This window comes from Ursus americanus, chromosome 7, assembly GCF_024610735.1.
Source record: "Ursus americanus isolate L20-20 chromosome 7, mUrsAme1.1.p, whole genome shotgun sequence".
Classification (NCBI taxonomy): domain Eukaryota; kingdom Metazoa; phylum Chordata; class Mammalia; order Carnivora; family Ursidae; genus Ursus; species Ursus americanus.
This window is the reverse complement of record NC_142133.1, coordinates 3,565,604-3,590,562: the sequence shown is the minus strand read 5'-3', so window position 1 is coordinate 3,590,562 and position 24,959 is coordinate 3,565,604.

The window sequence follows — 24,959 nt, the reverse complement described above, 5'->3', positions numbered from 1 at the left end:
AAATTTTTAAAGGAAAAGCTGGGGAATTAGATGCCAATAGGGGGACTGTGTAAATCTCAGGCATATTCCTTGAAATTTAGAATATCACACCCATGTGCAGGACTGTGCACATCCTCAGAAAAGACCTAAGAAACTATGCTCTGATTGACCCCAAGTCTCTGTCAAAGCAGGAAGTGAAGGCAAGGCAGAATTTTAAATTGCCTATCTGAATATCACATGACCCAACACACAAACATAGCTCTGCAGCAAAAAAATGAGAGGTTTATTGGTTCCTGAAATTTAAGGAAATCTCTATCCATTCAATAAATGATTACTAATCTAACCAAATAGAGTTGTCACCGGTCACAAAGAACAAATACAAACTTCACAGAACTAGCTCAACAATTGTTGAACAATTCTCTTAAAATTTAAAAAGTGATCACATGACTTTTTAGCTCAAATATTTTCCTCTCATCTCCTAAAACATGCCAAATTAAACAAAATCATGAGAACTGTTCTCATGTAGTTTGTCAGAACAAGGTAAATTATACTTTTAGTAAAGATGCCTTTGTTTAATCACTCAGCGTGGTTAGTGTTTGTGTGTGGCATTATTAAACTTGGCTACTCGTTTCTCTCTTAGGCTTTTGGCATGTTCTTCTTAGTGCCTAGCCCATTTTTTTAATGTAGACTTTTCTTTCATTTCCCCATAATGGGATATGTATCTCCACCCTTGCTTCCTATGGACTGTCTCCCTAAATACCTACTCATCTGTAGCCTTTGTCCCTTGTGTTTGGAATTTCTGGATTTGAGCACTCCCTGGCATGTTGTGCTAATGGCAAAGCTACTATTGCTCTGAATAAAGTTTCCCTTCAGTCATTTGCTTCAACCAAAGATGATCTACATGTTCTCTCTTGCTAACCCTGCCTTTAGTCTTTATCTGAAATCTTTCTGGAGTAACTACCCTTACAACAGGCTTTTCCACCAGTGAGATAGCCTTTCATAGACACACATCTTTGTTCCAATTAGCAACTCTTCAGATCCTTGTTTTATTTCATGTCTTCCCATTTTCCAACTACACACACACACACACACACACACACACACACACACACACACATAACAGCACATCCCTTATTGTTAAGCAAATGCCCTACTCACTGATAGAGTGTTAACAGAAGACTTTTATTTTGACTAAGATAACTGAATATACTTAAAACTCAAATTTAACATCTAAGACAATTCAATCATCTAAAGAAAGGTGCCAATACAAAGGTTGATGACCAAGGCTATTAAAAAATTAATGTTGATTTCAGAAAAAGTACTAGAAACTTATGAAGGGAATTTCCTAATTAAATGCATATGGTATCCTGATATATTAAATCTCTGTGTTCCTCTCTGAATGTATGTGTCTATATTCATATATCTATAGCTGTATTTATATCTATAGGTATATTTATATCTCTATCTGTTTATATCACCTATCTATCTTTCTTGTGGTAGATTGGGAAAATGGCAAGGGATAGGTATAAATTTTGATGTTTTCAGGTCAAGATACTTTGAAACAGCAGCCAAATATTAGAAAATCCAAAAATAAAATGAAAAACACAGTATGGTTTCTAGTTGGTTTCTAACTGAGAGCAAGTCCAGGAAAAGATAAAGGAAGAAGCTAGGAAATCATACGAAGACTCCATGAGAAATCTTAAGACTTATTATATCATTAATATTGCCAGAAAAGACAATTCTATCATCTCTTATCAAAGGGATGGTACAATAAATAAGCTTTTTTAATGAGTTATTTTTTCCCCTTAAGGGAAAAAAGTTTTTCCCCAAATCGTAGACTCCTTTTGTGTGTTACGTTTTTTTTTTCTAAAGGCATGAATATCTCCTTTAAAATATCTACTTGGCAATAACTTTCAAATATCTCAGTTTGATCTAATAAGAGCACTAAGAAGTTGTAAACAGAAAATATGAAAGTGCCATTTTGAACAGAAGAATGTACACATTTAGAATTGAACATGGAAGAAAGAAGATCAGAGGGAATTGACTTCAACATACTAAGGGGAGCTTGTAGTTGAATGCAGAAGGCATCCTTAGAAAATATTGTTTCTTACATGTTGACATTCTTTAATTTCTGAAATCTATGACTTCCTCTTTTTTGTTGTTTGTTTTGTTTTTTGTTCATTTTTAAGAAAATGCACAGAAGACATTATCATGATGCCCTATGAAATTTTATTACATAATGTCAGGACTATTGCTCACTCTTTACATTTCCTTGTGATATCTACAAAGTGTGTTAAATTCTAGCAGCATGAAACTTGAAAGCATGGTTACTTTGTCATCACCTCATGTATTTAGAATAAGATTAATTGCTTTATATGAATAGTTAAAAACTAAGTTTTAATTTGCTGATATTTGCACACTTCCTAGGTAGTGAAGTGTGCTCCCAGACAGATTCCTCAGAATATCTTAAACTTCAAGAGAAATCAACTTCCTTAAAACCAGAAATATCTATGACTTGACAGAAAGAAGTTCAACAGGCTTTGTTCTTTGCCTTTTCTTTACTTGGCCTGGAAATTTTTACCTCATAGAGACTAACAGAAATTTATTTTCTTGTCCCAAGCAGCTATGGATCAAGTGTTAGACCATGAGATCATGGGGGTCACAGCACATATGTATATAAGAAAGATTTATTTCTTAAATTCGATTTCATTAATTGCATGTCCAAGTTTGTGTGTCCAGGAAATACATTTCATATAACTTCTATCAAAACTACCAGTGTTATTATGGGCGTTATGTGAAGGGGATCAGTAGTACAAATTACAGTAACATTAATGTTAAGATCTACTGAGTGTTTATACTCACCAAACACTGTAGACATCCAACGTGCATCTAACCCTCACATGAGGCACAAACTACCTCTATCACCATTTTATTTACCTTTGAGAGAACTGCAGTTCAGACAGTTTAAATAACTCCACTAAGCTCACAGTCAGGATTTTTAACTCACTCCCTTAACCATTATGTTTCTTTTCTGCTTTTTGTATTACCGATCAATAACATGAATTCTTTCCTGTAGTTTTCTATTCCCTTTTATTTCAAGGCTTCTGTTAAAAATTGGATGAATTTTTATCTGTGATTTTATGATTCCGTCTCCTTGTTTATTCATTGTTCCATCTGTAAACACTAAATGCTGTGTTTCATCAATTAAACCCAGTCTTATTGATTGCTCTCCCTCAAGGTTTCATTACTCACGTCTTTAATGATTCATAGAATTCTAATAGAAAATATTTGTTGGGAAAAACTATCATTGTCACAGTGATTTTCAAAGCCACTTCATTGTACATTTTCTGCTGTATGCAAAGGTATTCTAGAAGAATATGTAGCTCTTGTAAGAGCTGACTCACTTTCTCTCTTATTTCTAGATACATATCATAATGCACCATTAAGAATTTGCATGTGTAATAGCTTATAATAGTTTAATTACCATAAAAATATTAATGGCCAAATACTTGTAAAGATGCAAATACTCCAGCAAAATAAAAAATTCTTTATAGAGATTTCTAGAAGGCCTATTTTTTTCTTCATCATAGTTTTTTTCATTTATTTAAAAAAGTGTTACTGTCTTTTGGTGGGAATGCGAACTGGTACAGCCACTCTGGAAAACAGTATGGAGATTCCTCAAAAAGTTAAAAATAGAGCTACCCTATGAATCAGCAATTGCACTATTAGGTATTTGCCCAAAGATACAAATGTAGTGATCCAAAGGGGCACTTGCATCCCAATGTTCATAACAGCGATGTCCACAATAGCCGAACTGTGGAAGGAGCCGAGATGTCCTTCTACAGATGAATGGATAAAGAAGATGTGGTCCATATATACAATGGAATATAACTCCGCCATCAGAAAGGATGAATACCTACCATTTGCATTGACATGGGTGGAACTGGAGGGTCTTATGCTATGTGAAATAAGGCAATTAGAGAAAGATAATTATCACAGTTTCACTCAAATGTGAAGTATAAGAAACAGTGCAAAGGATCATAGAAAAAGGGAAAGAAAACTGAATGAGAAATCATCAGAGAGGGAAAAAAACCCATGAGACTCTTAACTAGAGGAAATTAACTGGGGTTTGTTGGAGGGGAGATCAGTGGGGGCATGGGGTAATTGGGTGATGGGCATTTAGGAGGGCACATGATGTGATGAGCACGGGGTGTTATAAACAACTGATAAATTACTAAACACTACATCTAAAACTAATAATGTACTATATGTTGGCTAATTGAATTTAAATAAACATAAATTAAAAATAAATAAAAAATTTAAAAGTGTTAATGTAAAAATATATGAAATACCAAATACAAATACAAAAATATATTCAATAATCTTTATATTTTAAATGTATATATCTGTTGGGAAAGTTTGAAAAATCTATATATTTATTATGATTAGTTCTGCTTAAAAATGAGTTTTATCAATGTATGATTTACATACAATAAAATCCAATCCCTTTAAGTGCACACTCATTGAGTTTTGAAAAATGCATGCAGCTATATTACTGCATAAAACTAATGATTATTTCTATCACCGCAAGTAACAATTTTGTTCCCCTTTGCGGTCTTCTCCCTCTGTCACTGCCCCTTGGGAATCAGTGTTCTGCTTTCTGTTACTGTTGTTTTGCTTTTTCTAAAATTTCACATAAATGTAATCATAAATATGTAGTCTTTTTATGTCTGGCTTCTTTCATTTAGCATAATACTTTTGAGACTTACCCCCATGGTTGTGTCTGTCATAGTTCATCCCTTCTTATTGCTGAGTAGTATCCCATTGCCTGGATATTTCACACTTTATCTTTTCAATAGTCCATGAACACAAACGACCCATACTTGGGTTTTTCCAGTTTGTGGCTATTGTGACTGAAGCTATTATAAATACTCATAGAAACATTTACATGAGCATAGCTTTCCATTTCTCTTGTTTATATACCTATTTATTATATACCTATTATATTAGATTATATACCTATAATCTCTTGTTTATATACCTATTTATTATATACCTATTATATTGTATATCTAAATTATATATCTTAATTTAATAGTTTGAATACCTATTTAAATTGATAGGTCATATGGAAAATGTACAAGCAACATTTTAAGAAGCTGTTGAACTTTTTACAAAGTAGCAGTGTCAAATATTTCTCATCCAACTAGTAAATTATGAAGATTCCATCTTTAAATTGCTTATTTGTCACTTGTGTCCAAGTAGTTCTCACTTTGCATGGAGGATCAAGAACGTAAAACGGATTGCATAAGCTGAAACTATGCAAAGCAATCTTAGTAAGTAGGAAAAATTATGATTACTTCATGACTTCTAATTTTTTTCACAGAACATTAAAAATCTCTTACTGCTAGTTATAGATGTATAAAGAAAGAAAAAACAGCATAACTAATATTTAGTACACTGTAATTTAAAACATTGGAAACAATGAGAATTAAAGTGTTTTACCTTTTTTTTTTAGAAGCTACCACAAATATGCTACCTACTTTTTAACTGCTCAAGAGTAGCTCAAACAATACTTGCTTATAGAATGGCAATACAGAATGGGCATCTTGTCTATGTCTTGGCAAATTTTTATGGTCCTTTTTTTTTTAAGATTTTCAAAAATTTATTTATTTGTTAAAGACAGAGAGAGAGACAGAGAGGGGGGCCAAGCAGGAGGAGCTGCAGGCAAATGGAGAAGGAAAAGCAGGTTCCCTGTGGAGCAAGGAGCCTGATATGGGACTCGCTCCCAGGACCCTGGGATCATGACCTGAGCTGAAGGCAGAGACTTAACCGACTGAGCCACCCAGGTGTCCCTCTTATGATCCTTTCTAAATTTGGATCAGCTTCTAGTATTTTTATCCTTTGTCCTTTCAATGTCATGAAATCTCTCTGAGAATTCCTTCAATGTGAAATTTTTTACTAAGGTTACTTCTTCCAGAACAACTTCACCTTTTTCCATAAGCACTTTCCTCATTCATGTCAAAACTTCATTTTCACTAAGTTCCTCTGGCTGCCTACCTGGAGTCTCAAACAATGCCATCAACACTCCCAGAGTCCATGGTTTCTTCTATAACTCTATTCACATTGGAGTCAAATTTTATTTCCAGCATCTCACTTTTCTTTTCTTTTTTTTGGTACATTTTCATCTTCTTCGACCAATTGTCTCTTTTAGTTATGTTATTATAAGGTATCATGTCAGATTGCCACCAGAAGACAATGAGGCAACATGGCTACATGATTTGCTGTTGGTGAGTGACTTGAATAACAAATATACAGTAATCATCACTGATAGGCATGGAAAGGAATGATGTGTTTGGTCACTGTTCATGAGGCACATCTCTTAGTGATATACTGAATTCTGGGCTGAATACCTAGCAGCAAAATTGTACTTTATGTGATTACTCACATTTAATGAAACATGGTAGCTGAAATTCAAACAATGTTGCTAGAGGATTGATATTATTAAAGTAAAATACGGTAACTGGCAATCATGAATGCTGGATTTGTGTAAAGCAAAGAATTCCTGTATTTGCTTGATTAATGCATTTTTTTATTAATTAATTAATTTATTTTAGAGAAAGAGAGAGTGCGCAAACAGGGGCAGGGGCAGAGGGAGAGAGAATCCTGAAGTAAACTCCCTGCTGAGAATTGAGAACTGAATCCAATGCAGGGCTGGATCCCAGGACCCTGAGATCATGACCTGAGTCAAAATCAAGAGTTGGCTACTTAACTGGCTGAGCCACCCAGGTGCCCCTTGATCAAGGTTGAAATTGAAATCTTTTGTCCATTTAAAAAATAAAATTGTTGATCTTATTATTGTGTTGTAATAAATTTTTCTACATTTTGAATATGTTTTTATCAGCTATATATTTTGGAAATATTTCTCCCAGTCATTTACTTCGTGTCTTTTGAGCAGAAAAGTTTTAACTTTGGAGGTCAAATTTATCAGTTTTATTTTGTTGTTCATTCTTTTTGCATGTTACTCAAGGAATCTTTGATTGACGCAGAACCACAGATATTTCCTCCTATTTGTTTTTCTTAGAAGTTTTATCATTTGGGACTTAGGTCTATGGTATATTTTTAATTAATTCGTGAACTTGTTAAACTCACTTATTATTTCTATGGCTTTTATGTACATACTTTGTGTCTTCTGATCAGATGATTATTCTATTTGTGAATAAGGGAGATTTTATATATTGCTTTTCAAACTATATGTCTTTGGGGTGCCTGGGTGGTTCAGTCAATTAAGCATCTGCCTTTGGCTCAGGTCATGGTCCTGAGGTCCTGGAATCGAGTTCTTTGCTTGGCAGGAAGCCTGCTTCTCCCTCCCCCTCTGCCCCCACTCCCCCTGCTTGTGTTCTCTCTCTCTCTCCGTGTCAAATAAATAAATCTAAAAAAACAAAAAAACAAAACAAAAAAACCCCTATATGTCTTTAATTTTTTTGCCTTGTATCACTTGTTACCCCAATAGAATTTTTAAAAAGTGGTGACAACCGTCTTACCTTGACCTCAATCTCAAAAAGAAAACAGTCAATTTCAACATTATATAAGATGTTAGTAGTAGGTTTTTCAAGACATCTTTTCATACACTGAGGAAATTCTCTTGTCTTTCTAGTTTGCTAAAAATTTTACTTTTATCAACTGAATTTTGCTAAATTTTATGAAATGCTTGATCTGCATCACTTGAGATAATCATCATATTTCATTTTTAATCTGTTAATATTATAAATTATACTGATATCCTGTTGTTAAATCAACCTTGCATTCCTGGAATAATCTGTACTTGGTCATTATGTCTTATCTTCATAATACATTAGTTGTTTTGATGTGCTAACATTTTCTAAAACTATTTGTTGCTATACTCACAAGGAATATTAGTCTGTAGTTTTCTTTTTTTGAAAAAAATGTATATGGTTAATAGCAAAGTTAATGCCACCCTTAGGAAGTGTTTCCTACCCTGTTCTGGAAGATTGTGTACAGGGTTTGTGTTATTTCTTTCTTAAATATTTGGTAAATTCAATTGTAAAGTCCCTTGGGCAAAGACTTGTCTTTGTAAGAGTTTATAATTAGAGTATCAATTCTTTAATAGATATACAAGGCTCTTCTTGAATGTGATTTGGCAACTTGTTTCAAGGAAATTTTGCATTTTAATATTTATTGATAAAATTTATACATAATATTTTATTATCTATCAAAAATACTTTTTCTCAGAGCAATTTTAGGTTCACAGCAAAACTGAGTGGCAAGTACAGAGATTTCCCATATACCTCCTGCCCTCACACATGCACAGCTTCCCCCACTATCCGCATTCCACACCAGAGTGGCACATTTGCTACAATCCGTGAGTCTACATTGGCACATCATAATCATCCAGAGCCTGTATTTATATTACAGTTTTCTCCTGATCTTGCACATTCTATAGGCATGGACAAATGTATAATGACAAGTATCCATCATGATGGTATACAGAGTATTTTCACTGGCCTAAAAATCCTCTGTGCCCCACCTTTCATTCCTCCCCTGTCCCACCCAAGGCAACCGCTAATTTCTTTCTGTCTTCATAATTTTGCCTTTTCCAGAATGCCGTACAGGTGGAATCATACAGTAGGTAGCCTTTAATTTGCCTTCTCTCACTTAGTCATACGCACTTAAGTTTCTTCTATGTCTTTTCTTGGCTTGATACCTCATTTCCTTTAAGCATTGAATTAATATTCCATTGTCTGGAAGTACCACAGTTTATTCATTCCCCTAACTGCACGGCATCTTGGTTGCTTCCAAGTTTTAGCAATTATGAATAAAATTACTATAAACATCCATGTGCAGGTTTCGGCATGTACATAGGTTTTCTACTCCTTTGGGTAAGTATCAAGGAGTGGGATTACTGGTGAAGGTGAAGGTGTGTTTAGTTCTGTAAGAAATCAGCAAACTGTCTCCCAAAGGGGCTGCACCATTTTGCATTGCCACCAGCACCAAAGGAGAGTTTCTTTAATTCCACATCCTCATCAGCATTTGGTGTTAGTGTTCCTGATTTTGGCTATTCTAATAGATTCAGTGTAGTATTCATTGTTGTATAAATTTGCATTTCCCTGAGAACATATGATATAGAACATCTTTTCAAATGTGTGTGTGGTTTTTTTTCTCACATATTCATGGAGAACCACCAGGTGGCAGAAGTAACAGAGCCAAAATTCTGCCTACCATATCCCCAATCATATTAGTTTCCCTAAATTATATATGTATCTATGTATTCTCTAATAAAGAAATAACATTCCCTTGATTATCTCTCCCTGACCCTATTTCTATTCTTAGAGTTGCTCATTTTTAACCTATAGTCACCAAAGGTGAAGTTATTCTCCTAAGTGAACACAGAGGATGCCTCCTCTTGTTATATGTAGTTAACTTTTCAGGTACAATAGTTAAATATTGTTTTCTTGATTAAACTCATGCAAGTGTTCTGAGATAATTCATTTATTAAATGACTAGAAATTATGTACTTAATATCTTCTAAGTGACAGGAACACTGACAAGAATTGAGATTACAAACAGGACATATTCTAGAAATAACACTCATAAATTACAAAGACAGATTGAAACTTCCAAAAATTTGTGAAAATCTTTTATGTCTTACGTAAAACTAAAATTAATCAATGTCGTTTTATTATGCTTTAATTCATCTCCATGCATGAATATTTTGTTTTGCTTTCACAAAGACTTTAAATGGAAAAATATATTTTAAAATTGAAATAACTGAAGACAATAGAACTATCTGAACATTTAAAAATATATGTTGTATGGTCTTCTGAACTAGATCTGTTCACATAAAAAAATAGTAACTTAAGTAGTAATCATGCTTTTATACACATTATAAAACAGGCCTATAACATTCTTTCTGTGGCAAAAGAAAACCTGGAAACAAACTTAGATATTTTACGGTATGATTTATGAATTCAGATTCTAGGATTTCGTATTTTACTGTATGGTTTTCTCTATTTTCTACTTTGAATTTTCTCAAAAAGCAAATTAATTAAACACAAAGTGAAACATAGATGAGGCTCACCTCATCTATTCCTGGAGGGAATCATTGCTCTGCTCTGAAGAAAATTCCACAAATCAAATATTTTTGATTTTCCACAAATTTTTCATAAAACATGATATTACAGAGGGGAATAAGATAAGTACCTGTTCTCCTCTCATTATTGAAAGGTTAAGTTCTTTTGCTCTTTTCCTCAATCAACCTTAATATATCCCCATGGGTTTAAATCACCAACCTAATAACCCAAAACTGGGATAAATATTAAATAAATTATAATAATTATTGGTTAATTATTGCAGCTGTTTAAAATGAATTATGTCCTTCCTAAATAATGTCTCAATACTTGCATGTGCAATACATTATTGAAGTAACACATTAAATCTATTAAAATCTGTAAGTCAGTCACTTAACTTGAGATACACAATATTTTGTCCAAATTACTAAATATTCACTTAACTTTTAACTAGATTTCCTATTAAATATCATGTAGCAAGGCAAAATTAACAAGAATAAGTCAGGAGCAAAATCAGTTCTTTAACATTTACTTAGGACTATGACCTTAGACCAACACTGCCCAAAAGTACTTGCTTCTATGGCATCAATGTTCTATAACTGCACTGTCCAAAACAATAACCTTTAACCAATCACAGCCATTGAGTACTTAAAATACAGTTAATGTTATTCAGGGATTGGATTTGTATTTTATTAAACTTTAATTAATTGCAATTTAAATAGCCACATTTGGCTAGTGGACAGTGTGGTTAAACTCCTTTTAGGGAAGTTTTTTTTTTCTTTTTTCTTAATTTTACCATGACCCATGGTAAAGAAAGATATATCTTATTTTAAGTTGACGTTCGATTGGCATGTAACATTCTATTTGTTTCAGGTATACAACATATATATAATGACTTGATATTTGTATGTATTGCAAAATGATCACAATAAGCCTATTAATATCTGTCACTATACATAGTTACAAAAATTTTTTGTTCTTGTGATGAAGACTCTTTATATACAGTGTCTTGGCAACTTTCGAATATGCAATACACCATTGAGTACTCGGTTTAACTTATTTTATAACTGGAAACATATCTTTTGACCTCCTCCATCCATTTTTCTACAAATTCTTCCTTATTCCACATCTTCTTTATCCAGTCAATCCTCTTTGGACATTGTATCTTGGCTATTGTAAATAATGTAGCAATAAATGTAGAAGTGCATTTATCTTTTCAAATTAGCGTTTTCACTTTCTTTAGGGAAATGCCCAGAAGTAGAATTGCTGGATTGTATGATACCTCTATTTTTAGTTTTTTGAGGAGCTTCTGTACTGTTTTCCACAGTGGTTGCACGAATATACATTCCCAGCAGTGTGCAAGGGGTCCCTTTTCTCCACATCCTTGCCAACTCTTGTCATTTCTCATCTTTAACAATAGCCATCCTAACAGGGGTAAGGTGATCACTCCTTGAGGTTTTGATTTACTTTCCTTGATGAGTAGTGATATCGAGCATCTTTTCATCTATACAGCTTTGTATATGCTTCTTTACCATCTGTATATCTCCTTTCATGAGGTGAATTTTAAGATTTTCAGCTCTATTTGAAGTTATTTATTTTCTTTTTGTTGAGTTTTAAGACTTCTTTGTATATTTTGGATAATAGTCCTTCATCAGCTGTGTCTTTTGCACATATTTTCTCCAAATCTGTGGCTTTTCTTATAATTCTTTTTATGTGGCTTTTTGAAGAGTGGAAGTTTTTAATTTTAAGAAAGTACCACTTACCAGTTATTTCTTCCATGGATCTTGCCTTTGGCGCTCTATCTAAAAAGTTATCACCATACACGAGGCCATCTAGATTTTCTCCTATGTTATCTTACAGAAGTTTTATATTGTGTGTTTTATATTTCGGTCTGTGGTCCATCTCATTGAGTTAATTTTTGTGAAGGTCAAAAGATTTTCTCAAATCTTTTTCTGCATATATTAATATGATCATGTGACTTTTCTTGTTTAGCCTGTTGATGTGATAGTTCCCATTATTTGATTTTCAGGTGTTGAACCAGCCTTGTATAGTGGGGATATACCTCCCTTTGTGTTGTTATATGATTGTTTTTATAAATTGCTGATTTTATTTGCTAATATTTTGTGATGTCTATGTTTAAAACTTCTTGAGTTTTGTTTTATGGTCTGAATATAGCCTATCTTGATGAAGTTTCCACATGCTCTTGAAAGTATAGTAGAGTTTTCTGTAATATCAGTTAGATCTAATTTGTTGGTCGCACTGTTTAAGCTTTTAATAGCTTTTCGATTTTCTTTTTAATGGTATCAATTACTGAAAGAGGAAATTTGAATTTTCCAGCTATAATGGAAGATTTCTGTCTCCCTACCTCTTACTTCCTTCTTTCTTTCCTTCCTCCCTCCCTCCCTCCTTTTCTCTCTTTTACTCTTTTTCTCCTTCTTTCTTTTTCTTTTTCTTTCTTTCTTTCTTTCTTTCTTTCTTTCTTTCTTTCTTTCTTTCTTTCTTTTCTTTTCTTTTCTTTTTCTTTTTTTCTCGTTTTCTTCAGTTATTGGTTCCTGTATTTTTAAACTCTGTTATTAGTTGAATACATGTTTGGTATTGTAATGATCTCTTAAGTAACTTACTGCTTTCCTGACTTCCTGATTCTTTCTATAGAGTCTCTACTGTCTGATATTAATATTGTCCACTCTGGGGGTACCTGGCTGGCTCACTCCATGGAGCATGTAACTCTTGCTCTCAGAGTCATGAGTTCAAGCCCAATGTTGGGTGTAGCGATGACTAAATAATAATAATAATAATAATAATAATAATAATAATAATAATAATACATAAACTTAAAAAAATATATTACCACTCTGGGTTTTTTTGTCTGTTTGTTTTGTTTTGTTTTTTACCATTTTATTTCCTCCTCTTTCCTGTCTTTCCTTGGGTTATTTGAAGGTTTAATTTTTGTTTGCTTTTTCAATGTTTACATTTCATATCCACTATTGGCGTATTAGCTATAACTTTTTCGTAATTTTGGAGTTTGCAAGATGCAATTTTGATTATCACAATCTACCTACAGATAGTAAAATACCACTTCTATTTTGTGCATTAAAGACTTCTATTTTGTGTTCTTTAGGTTAATGGTTTACATTCTACTTTTGCATCTGCTATAAATTCATTCATATATATATGTGTAGTAAAGATATATTTTTATTGTAAAAATATATTACTCTGTAAATACAAATATATTGTTAGCTTAAATTTTTAAGAGATCAATTATCTGTTAAAGATATTGAATAATAATAAGACATTTTTATATAGTTCCACATATTTATCATTTGCAGTTCTTTTTTATCTTTCCTGTGGGTCCAAATTTCCATCTGACATCATTTTTTTTCTTCATGATAAACATCCTTTAACATTTCTCACAGTGCAGGTTTGCTGACAATGAAGTTTCTCACATTTTGATTGTCCCCAAAAGTCTTTATTTCACCTTTGGTTTTCAAAGTGATTCTTGCTGGTAAAGAATTCTAGGTTCACAGGTTCCCCTGCTCCATTTAGTACTTTAAAGACGTCCTTCCACATAGTTCTGAAAAGAAATCTGTGTGTATTTAGTCCTCTGTGTACATAATGTATCCTTGTTTTCTGGCTGCTTTTCTTTCCCTCCTTATTCCTCATTTTTTGCTATCTGATTCCTATGTGCCTTTGTGTGGTTTCCTTTATATTTATTTCATCTGAGGTCTTTAAGCTTCTTGAATTTATAAGTTTAAAATTTTCATTACATTTTGAAAATTTTGGCTATTAATATTATTGTTCTTTATTCTCTCCCCTTTTTGGAACTTTCTGGAATCGCACATATATGATGTGTGCCTCTTTCTGGAACTTAAACACCTACTAGTCTGCCTGACATTGTTCCACAAGTATCCAGTGATCTTTTCATCTTGTCAGTCTTTTTTCTCACTGCACTTTTTTGTGGGTAGATTCTACAAGTTCGCTTAAGAATCTTTTCTTTTATATTGTTAAATCTGCTCTTAATCCTATTCAGTATATATATTTTTTCACTTCAGATGTTGTGTTTTTCATCTCTTGAAACTATGTATTTATTTTTATTTTTTTATAATAATATTTTTTTATTACATTATGTTAGTCACCGTACAGTACATCCCTGGTTTCTGATGTAAAGTTCCATGATTCATTAGTTGTGTATAACACCCAGTGCACCATGCAATACGTGCCCTCCTTACTACCCATCACCAGCCTATCCCATTCCCCCACCCCCCTCCTCTCTGAAGCCTTGTTTGTTTCTCAGAGTCAATAGTCTGTCATGCTTCACTCCCCCTTCTGATTACCCCCCTTTCTTTATCCCTTTCTTCTCCTACTGATCTTCCTAGTTCTTATGTTCCATAGATGAGAGAAACCATATGATAATTGTTTTTCTCTGCTTGACTTATTTTACTTAGCATTATCTCCTCCAGTGCCATCCATGTTGCAGCAAATGTTGAGAACTCATTCTTACTGATAGCTGAGTAATATTCCATTGTATATATGGACCACATCTTCTTAATCCAGTCATCTGTTGAAGGGCATCTCGGCTCCTTCCATGATTTAGCTATTGTGGACAGAGCTGCTATGAACATTGGGGTGCATATGGCCCTTCTCTTCACTACGTCTGTATCTTTGGGGTAAATACCCAGTAGTGCAATGGCTGGATCATAGGGTAGCTAAATTTTTAATTTTTTTAAGGGACCTCCACACTGTTTTCCAGAGTGGCTGTACCAATTTGCATTCCCACCAACAATGTAGGAGGGATCCCCTTTCTCCACATCCTCTCCAACAATTGTTGTTTCTTGCCTTGTCAATTTTTGCCATTCTAACTGGCATAAGGTGGTATCTTAGTGTGGTTTTGATTTGAATTTCCCTGATGGCTAATGATTTTGAACATTTTTTCATGTGTCTTGAAACTATTTAAATAGCTTTTACATCTTCCCTGTCTCTTCTCATCATGGTCATATTTTCCTTTACTTTCTTGGACATAAAGTGTATTTATAATAGATGTTTTTGTGTCCTTGTTTTCCATCATCTCTATTTCTTGGTTTGGTCTTATTGATTGATATTTCCTCTGAGTTACAAGTTCTATTTTCCTGCCTCACTGAATGCCTGGTAATTTTTTTTTTTTGATACCAGATATTAAGAATCTTATCTTGTTGGTTCCTAGATTTTGTTATATCCCTGTAAATAGTGTTGGGTTTTGTTCTTGCTTTAAGTGTTTTATGATTGGCCCAGCACCCTTTAGGATTAATTCGTCTCCAGACAATGTACTTCTGAGAGTTCTACTTGTTAACCATAGGAACACAAATTATTCCTAGTTCTTTGTGATCTCCAGAAAATTTTCTACCTACATTTTTCTGATAGTTCTTTTCATAGCCTTGGATATTTTCCTCTCATGCATGGACAGCTCAGCACCAAGCCAACGCTTCCCAAGGCATTCTGGTGCTTTTATGCTCTGTAGTTATCTCTTCTTCCCTTCTGTTCCATAATTTCCAGTTGCCTTCTCTCCTAGCACGGACACTCAGCTCAGCAAAATTGCTGGGCTCTGCTTAGATCCAGCCCCTACAGTACAGCCTGGAGACTTCAAGGATCGCAGTCCTGCTGTGCTGATGATGGTCCATGTCTGCAAAATATTGTTTCATTTATTTCAGCTATTTTTATATTATTTAGGTCAAGGTGGTAAAGCCAGTTCCTGTTACTTGATTTTGGCCTAAAGCAGAACACTCTCTCTACCTCAATTGTCTAGTTTCTCATTCCATTATGATTATGACTCTTCCTCCATATGTCACTAAGGGGAAGACAAGGAACACAGGTAGTAATTAGTTTAAATATAAACATGAAGCCACGATAGCTAAAAGCCACTGCAGTGATGTCCCCTTACATTTAACCTTTCTCAGGTGAAGGAATTGCCTCACTGAAAAGTTTATAAATTTGTCATAAATTAATCAGGATTCCAAATCAACACTAATCAATTTAGTAGGAATTCAGCTATAATTCATATCATTTAAGAGAGCTACATCAACAAGGTTAAAACTGCATTTCTAAATATTCTAATATTCAATGTTCAGTGTTCACTAAATATCGTAATATTCAGTGAAATGGACATATTACAGTTTATTTAACCATTCATCTGTTGAAGGACGTTCCACTCACTCCCCTGATTTTGGCAGTTATGAATAAAGCTTCTATGAATATTCACAATAAGATTTTGTGTGAACCTAAGTTTTCATTTCCCTGTGATAGATGCCCAAGAATACAATTGCTGGGTTGTGTGGTAGGTGCATGTTCAGTTTTATAAGAAACTACAAGATTGTTTTCCTGCATGGCCATATGATTTTACATTTGTATAGCCAAGGCATGAAAGATTTACTTCTTGATGTCACATTTTTTTTTATTTTACCTTTTTTAATTGGTATATAATGTGCTGTGAATATAATATGCATTTTTCCAATGGTTAATATTTTGAACATCTTTTCGTGTGCTAACTTGCCATCTATATATCCACTTCAAGGAAATGTCTGTTTCTGTACTTCGCCCATTTTCTAATTGGATTTTCTATTTATTTTTACTATTGAATTTTGAGCTTTTTACCCCTAGATGCACGTCTACTGCTAGATAGTTTGCAAATAATTTTTCCAGCCTGTGGCTTAGCTTCTTGTCTCTTCACAAGGTCTTTCCTAGAACAAAAGTAGTTCATTTCCATCAGTTGAATTTATCAATTTTTTCATTTATAGAACATGCTTTTGGTGTCACTTCTAAAAACTCTTAGGTCCAAAGATTGTCAATTTTTTCCCAAGTCATTTCATAGTTTTACATTCTACATTTACATCTAGAATCCATTTTGAGTTTTTTTGTTTGTTTGTTTATATATCTTTAAAATAATGTTATTGAGTTATAATTCACATACCATACAATGCATCCATGTAATGAATCCATATAATGCAATATCTTTTAGTATTCATAAATGTATGCAACCATCATCATAGACAATTTTTGAACATTTTTATCTCTTTAGAGAAACACCAGACTCTTTAACCATTATTCCCCACCCCCACCACCTCTAGTCCTAAGCAATCACTGATCTTCTGTCTCCATAGATTTACCTATTCTGGATATTTCATTTAAATGGATCATATACTATGGGATTTTTTATGTCTGGCTTCTTTCACTTAGCATAATATTTTCAAGGTTCACCCATGTTGTAGCATTATGTATCATTTCTTTTATACCTGAATAATATTCCATTCTGGGGACAGACACCACATTGTTATCCATTCTTCCATTGATGAATATTTGGGCTACTTCTACCTTAAAGCTATTATGAAAAATACTACCACGAACATTAATGATTCTAATTCCAATTCTAACATAGGGGGTTGGAGGTTCCCACATGACCAAGCAATTATCTGGCGTAAGCTGGGCGTCCTACAATTCAACTCAATTCTGATACTATCTACTAGACATAGTACCAGACCCCACAGTTAAGGGCTCAGTCCTACAAGACTACCTCTCACACACTTCAGACACCAATCAAAAGTCCAGATTATCACTTGTGCTTCTGACTACCTGGCTAAGGTTTAGAGGTTTCAATGACTCTTTTTTGGGGTTTGATTAATTTGTTACAATGGCTTACAGAACTCAAAGAAACATGTTACTTACTAGATTACTGGTTTACCATAAAAGGATATAACTCAGGAATAGCCAGATGGAAGAGATACCTAGGGCAATGTGTAGGAAAAGGGCACAGAGCCTCCATGACTTCTAGATTGCTATTTAACCAAATTTCCATGTGTTCACCCACCAGGAAGTTTTCTAAACCCTGTCCTTTGGTTTTTTATAGAGACTGCATTAAGTAGGTATAATTTATTAAATCATTGGTCTCTGGTGATTGAATTCAATCTCCAACCCCTGTCAGCTCCTGGAGGTTTCCAGGGGGGAAATGAAAAAGTTCCAACACTCCAATCACATGGTTGGCTTCCCTGGTAACCAGTCCCTTTCCTTAGGTTATCTAGGGCTTTTCCAATGGTCACCTTATCCACATAACAAAAATGCCTTTGCAGTTCTCATCACTGGAAATTCCAAGGGTTTTAAAAGCTTTGGGCCAGAACCAGGAACAAGACCAAATATATATTCTTTATTACAAATCATAATATCAGAGTCTACCCCCTGGTCTTGGAAAGTGGATCTTTAATACCAAAACAATCACAAAAATCAAAAGATACTGTCACATTGCTAGTCTCCCATTCAGTCATTAATAACCATCCACTCCATCATCTTTTCTTTTGAGAATGTCTCCCAGGATGAGGCCACTCAAGTTTGTAGGCTTCCATTTGATCTTGTTATGTTCCAAAAACAAGGGTGATGTCAGCAGTATAGGGTTTCACTCTTTTCAGGCAGATAGTATAATTGACAACATCACTTTGTGGGGAAAAACTCATGAGGTGATGTGGGGATAAAGAATCCCAGCATCTTCCTCTATCCCCATTGCCCTAGTCCACCAGAAAACAGAAATCTATTTGGGGGGCACACTCCTTTAGCCCCATTGGTGTTCATGTTGAGTATGAGCACATACCCCTAAAGGCACGTAAGCCAGCCGTTCATTTCTTTATCTCCCCCATTGTAGACAACCAATGTTTTAATATCCCATTTCAATTCTCTACGAAACTATTATTCTAAGGAAGACATTATGGGCTGTAAAGTGTGTTCCTTAGTCTGAAGAAATGGTGATCAGCCATCCACATTGATTCGGTATCTTCCCTTCTGGTTCTCTTACACAATACATTCTGAGCATATGCGTGTACTACCAGGTAAGGAAGTCCCAGTCCAGATTCAGTGTGTGCTCCTCTCAGGCCCTAGTTGTAACCCTCCAGGGTTACTAGCAGTAGTCTGACTGGCTGGCCAGCCATGTTCAGGGCCTTCTCACCAAGGAATCTGCCACATAGTTATCTACAGTCTCTAGCAGTCTCTCTGCCATCTGCTGGCATACAGAACAGTTCTTGCTGGCACTTTGTGCCTCAGAGGGTGCAAGAAGAATGTGTCTGGATTCACCCATCTCTGCATTGCTGCATACCCCCATATGCACTCATTTCATGGGCCTAGGTGGCCCTCTCAAGGAAGCCCATGGGGATATCTGCTTGTTGATTCCCACCACTTTCCAAACCAAAGTTCTTCTGATGGTGTTGACATGCGTTTATTGTTACTTTACTTGGGTGCTTGGACCCAGCAATGGTACAAATGAGATTGGACCCAAAATGTGCAGACACAAGTAAGGCATTACTGGTGCAACAGCTCAAGCTGAAGGGAGACACATTTGCAACAGGAATGTCAGACCAGCTTTTCGAAAAATAACCAGGGAAGGTTTTAAAGGGCCTGAAGTGGTCAAGGAGTGATGCCTAAGCATGTTGGGGCAGGGAAATATGGGGAATTGGGCACGCAGACCCAGTTGACAGAACAGGCTTCCTCATACATTATATGTTTTATATGCCTGTGGAGTCTTCACCTCTGGGCATGATTTTTGGCATCATAATGAGGGAAGAAGTCAGTGAAAGGTGAAGCTTGGTGCCTGTCTTGTTTCAGATGAGCCTGAACTGGTCTGGGGTTACTCCTTGGTTCCTGCTTTACTTTGCAAGAAAAGTGATAGGGGCGCCTGGGTGGCGCAGTCATTAAGCGTCTGCCTTCGGCTCAGGACGTGATCCCGGCGTTCTGGGATCGAGTCCCACATCAGGCTCCTCCACTGGGAGCCTGCTTCTTCCTCTCCCACTCCCCTGCTGTGTTCCCTCTCTCGCTGGCTGTCTCTCTGTCACATAAATAAATGAAATCTTTAAAAAAAATTTTAAAAAAGAAAAGTGATAATAAGCAGCAAGAAGTGCCCAGGGTGCATAGGGACTGCTTCCCAAGCTTCCCGACTGTCTCACTACTTCAGTGCACCCTCATATTCCCACAGTGATTTCCCAAGGGCTGTATTCCATATGGGCATCCCTTCAATAGGCCTGGTTTCCGTTGTCCTTCTGCCTGACCATGTGCCCAGGCTATTGACCAGTGCCCATGAATCTATAAAACCCAAACGTAGAAGTTATGGGGCGCCTGGGTGGCGCAGTCGTTAAGCATCTGCCTTCGGCTCAGGGCGTGATCCCGGTGTTTTGGGATCGAGCCCCACATCAGGCTCCTCCGCCGGGAGCCTGCTTCTTCCTCTCCCACTCCCCTGCTGTGTTCCCTCTCTCACTGGCTGTCTCTCTCTCTGTCAAATAAATAAATAAAATCTTAAAAGAAAAAAAGAAGTTTTTACCACTTTTTACTCCTTCCACCACTGCAGGAAAGCAGCACACCAGACTGATCTGTGTTTACCTTCTTCCATCAGAAGGTGGCCTTCCAAACAAGATGTTGTCCATTCACCTTAGAACTACTGTCCACAGAGCTGCTCTTTGTTGGTTAGTCAAGGACTTCTCATAGGGCACAGCCCAAGTGACAATAGAATCCGGTCTCTCCTCACATAGTTCCAGAGTCAGTCCTAGGGGAAAAGAGGCTCCCTGCTATGAGAATCTCCTGCTTGCATTTCCTTAGTAATGATATCCTGTACAAACCATTTCCATGGCATTATGGAACTCTTCTGGGCACTATACCAAGGGTATAGTATTTATATACTATAGTATATAGTAGGACATTTTGCTGACATCATCCTAGGTGGTATTTCATGTTTGAAGGTCACTTTAGCCTTCAGTCATAGGAGAAGCTTTAATTAATGTCCAGTAGTGAGGCAGTAAATGCCCCTCAGATGGACACCCTCAAGTCCAAATCTTCAGTAATCATCACTGGGAGGTGCTCACAGGCTTTTGCCACCAGCTCCAGCCTACTCTTCATTTAAGGCTATTTTTTATCTGAATGCAAACTTTGTTGTTCATGTCTTAGGACTTTTTTTTTTCCTCTTTTCTATTTTCTGTTGTCCAAATTGGATAAATTCGATTGATTTGTCCTCAAGCTCACAGATCCCATCCTCTGCCATCTCCACTCTGCTATTCAGCCCATCCGTCAAGTTGGATCCCATTTATTGGAGTTTTCAGTTCTATACTTTTTATTTAGTTATTTTTTAAAATAGGTAACTTCAATTTCTTTGATGAAACTTTTTTGTTTGTTTCCAGAGAATGTTTAAATCTTATTGAAGTATTTTTATGGTGTTTGTTTTAAATTCTTTGTCAGACAATTCTGACATCTGATTATCTCAATGTTGTCATCTAACATTGAATGAGATTGATTTTTTTCATTCAAGTTGTGATTTTCCCCATTCTTGATATGATGAGTGATTGTATCCTAGACAATTTAATTTCTTTTTTTTTTTGGTAGACAGTCCCCTTGTTGAGATGTAGTTCTGTAGTTCTAAGACATGATGTGTGGGTCTATTCAGCTTCACCCTGGGCCCCACTGACATGGCCACAATAAAATGCTGGCTTACATTGCCTGGTTGAAGATGGAGGAATGCAAGTTCAGCTTCTCCTTAGGCCCCTCTGATACCTTATTTTCCCAGCAAAAGTGAATGCCTATTTGGCCTGCTTGTTGTCCCTCAGGGGGAGTATATGCTCAGCTCCCCACTGGGCCCCATGATATCATGGAGATGGGAAACTGAGGACTGACTCAAAACCACTGTTTTTGCTACAGGGTTGAGGCAGAAGCACAGTTCCTCCCAGGGATGAAGAGGTGGGGCAGTGGAGTGCCTGTCTCCCACTACCCTGTTCCCTTATCCATGTCAAGTTAGTGAGCAAGCTGAGCCACACACTAGGCACTACTGACAGTGCCTGGGAATGAATGAGCTGAGAGGCGAGGGTGTCACCATGTTAAATCTCCCTGCGGCTTGACACTGCCCAGGTGGAAGAATCAAAGCACTGCCTGCTTCTGTGGGGAGGGGACCTCAGAGATCTGCCTGCATAGGAGGGTGGGAGAGTGGGGTGGAAGGTCAGCTCCCCTCTCAGCTCCACTGAAACCAGGCAGCAGGGAGAGTTCTGTTGGTATTTGGCTCAAGTCTGGAAGATACTGTCCAAGAAGTTTTCTGTTCTCTCACAACCATTCTTTTTGCAGTCCTAGTGCTGACAGGAGCAGGCTCTCCTTGGAGCTTTGTTTGGCCTGTGCCTATAGGTGGTTCAATTGGAGATTCTGCAGTGCCCTGTCCAAGATCTATAAAAGGCAACTCACTGAGTTCTCAAGTCCGGAGCTCCCAGGCAGTCTGTCTTCTTCCTACCTCTTACTCTGTCTATGCTTTTTTGTTGTGTTTTATCAGGCATTTTATAGTTTTAAGAGGGAAGACTGAGAGGGAGGGATAAGCTACTCAATCTTTGCTAGAATTGGATTCTAAGAAGCATTTTTAAAAACTCTTGTGTGAAAAGCAAGACCTTGGGACTTGGAGCAATTAGGCTACAAATTTTGTTCAGATCTAAAACTCTTCAGATTTTTTCCCCTTTATTCTTTCATTGACTTAAGTGACCAGGATGATGCACTCTTTGTTAGTACAATGTGAACAAAGGGATGCTCCAGGCAGGAGATGTCCCACCCAGTTTAAGCCCTAGCCAAGGGGATTATACTACCGAAGTCAACTGTAGGGAGATAATGTAGGATTCCATTTATGTAACGCACAAATACAGGTGAAAGTAATCTATGCTGACAGAAGTTGGAGTGGGGTTTCTGGGACACTGTTTCTTGACCTGGGTCCTGGTGACATTACACTCTAATAGAAAGAATAGTTCGCCAGAGGAAGTCGGTAAACAAGAAAGGAATGGAATCTGAAGAAATGACATCATCTTTCCTGGAAACGGTGACTTTTGTTTTTCTTTGCAGATTGAAATTGCAGTAAACTCCTTAACTCAGTATTTAGAGAATAAAATAACTCATATTTTAGATTCCCTCACATCCTCCTCCAAATCCTATTTTGAATAAATTTTTAAAAATCAAATGGTAGGTGTAGGTGCTAATTTGTAGCTCTAAATGCCTTTTATAAAACATATTCTTCATTATTTAAAAAAAAAGAAATTATAATCCATCTTTACTATTTTGTCCTCCACTTGGAAAAAAAGAAAAACTATCAAAGATAAAAACGGGGGAAGTTGTTTGCTTTGCTTTCTTTCTTTCTTCTTTTCTTTTCTTTTCTTTTTTTTTTTTTTTTTGCTCTGACACTACCATTATAACATATTTATAACATAGCACAATTTCTTTCCCGAAAATAGGGAAAATGCAAATATGTCAGGATGCTGGAAATTCAAAATCAAAATATGACTACAATATGACCTTGGCAGAAGGAGGTAAAGAAAGGCAAACATAAGAAGGCACCATCCTGCTCTCAGGATTACAGCAGTAATTTAGCAGTCAATGTTTTATCATATAGCCAAGTTTCCCCATATAAATTATTCTAGCTCCAGCATTGCTGTTTCTTATGCAATTGCTTTTAAAATAGAACACATTCTTATGCTAAGTAAGTATGCACACCCTGGTGCGGAATATCGTTTCTTATTCTGAGACTAGAATATTAAAAATAAATATTTGCATCCTCTGTGATAATAAAAGTAACACAACATGAACTCCAATGACAATGTAACGCAAAAGAAGAAAGACATTTAAATGCTGAACTTACGAAAAAAGAAGAAAACCACAAGCAACTGTCAGACTTTTTAGAACCCATTGGCTTGAAATAAATTATTTACTGATTAGGAATTTTGTTGTTGCTCTTTAAAATGGACAGTGTCTAGTTAGATCAGCAAATCCATCCTTTTTTGATTAGATAAATCTCATATTATATAAAAGCATAGAAGTTTATTAGTTAATTTTCAACTAATGCAAATAAATGTCCTTCACACAAAGCAGACAAATAAAATCACCAATAACATAATGGTTTAATTATTTCCTTAATAGCAACTTGGAATCAATACATCAGCTGAATACTCTCCCTCAAGACTTAATTTCCACCACATTGACTGGCTTTTATGTGGCTTCCAGCAATCAGAACAGAGAGGAAGAGGAGGAAAGAGAATACATTTCATACACATTATAATAACAGCTTTAAAAAATTATAGATTTAATGTTTCCAGGGGAACAAAGCAAGGAAAAGGCGACTGAATAAAGAACACAAGCCTGGGTGTTTCCCTTCTCCGGCATTCACCTCCCCTGCTAAGAAAAACAGAATCAATCATCTTCACACACCTGGACTCCAGCTTTACCTCCAAGGTAAATAAAGCGGCTGAGCAGTAGTCCATGAATCTGGGCTCTTGAATTATCTCCCTGATTTGGTCACCAATTGACTATATGACCTCAGAAAGCTTACTTCCCTTGCCTATCTTTGTATCTCTTTTTTATCTTCAAAATAGAGATAATTATTATGCATTTCCTTTAGGAAAGTGTAGCATGACAGTGTCATGTAGATGGTTTTGGAAACAGGTACCCTTTTGTGTAGCTGGGCAATCACTAAATTTTATAGAAGAGGTGCATCTCATTAAGCTATTTATCATGCATATTTCCCCAAAATGAGTCATATTTTTATTAACTTTCCTGATACAATCAAAGTTGTGTTCCTGTAAGAAAAGAATACATTTCCCAGAGACAGCATTCAGGGGCAGATTCTACTTAATGTTTATTTGTAAGCACTGAAAATACATCTGACAGCAATTTGGAAATGTTCACATGATTCATGAAATTTAATCCTACAACAACCAGCTATGGATTTTATTTTACTTTCCCACAAAAATACTGTTGTTACTTCTTTTATTATTTTTTTTCCAAATAAGGATTTTGAGGCTCAATGTCGTTAAGTGACTTGGAGAGGTGATGAACTCCAACGACAGTTTGGGGATTTAAATATATATATAAATACAGAGAGACATAGGTGTAGAC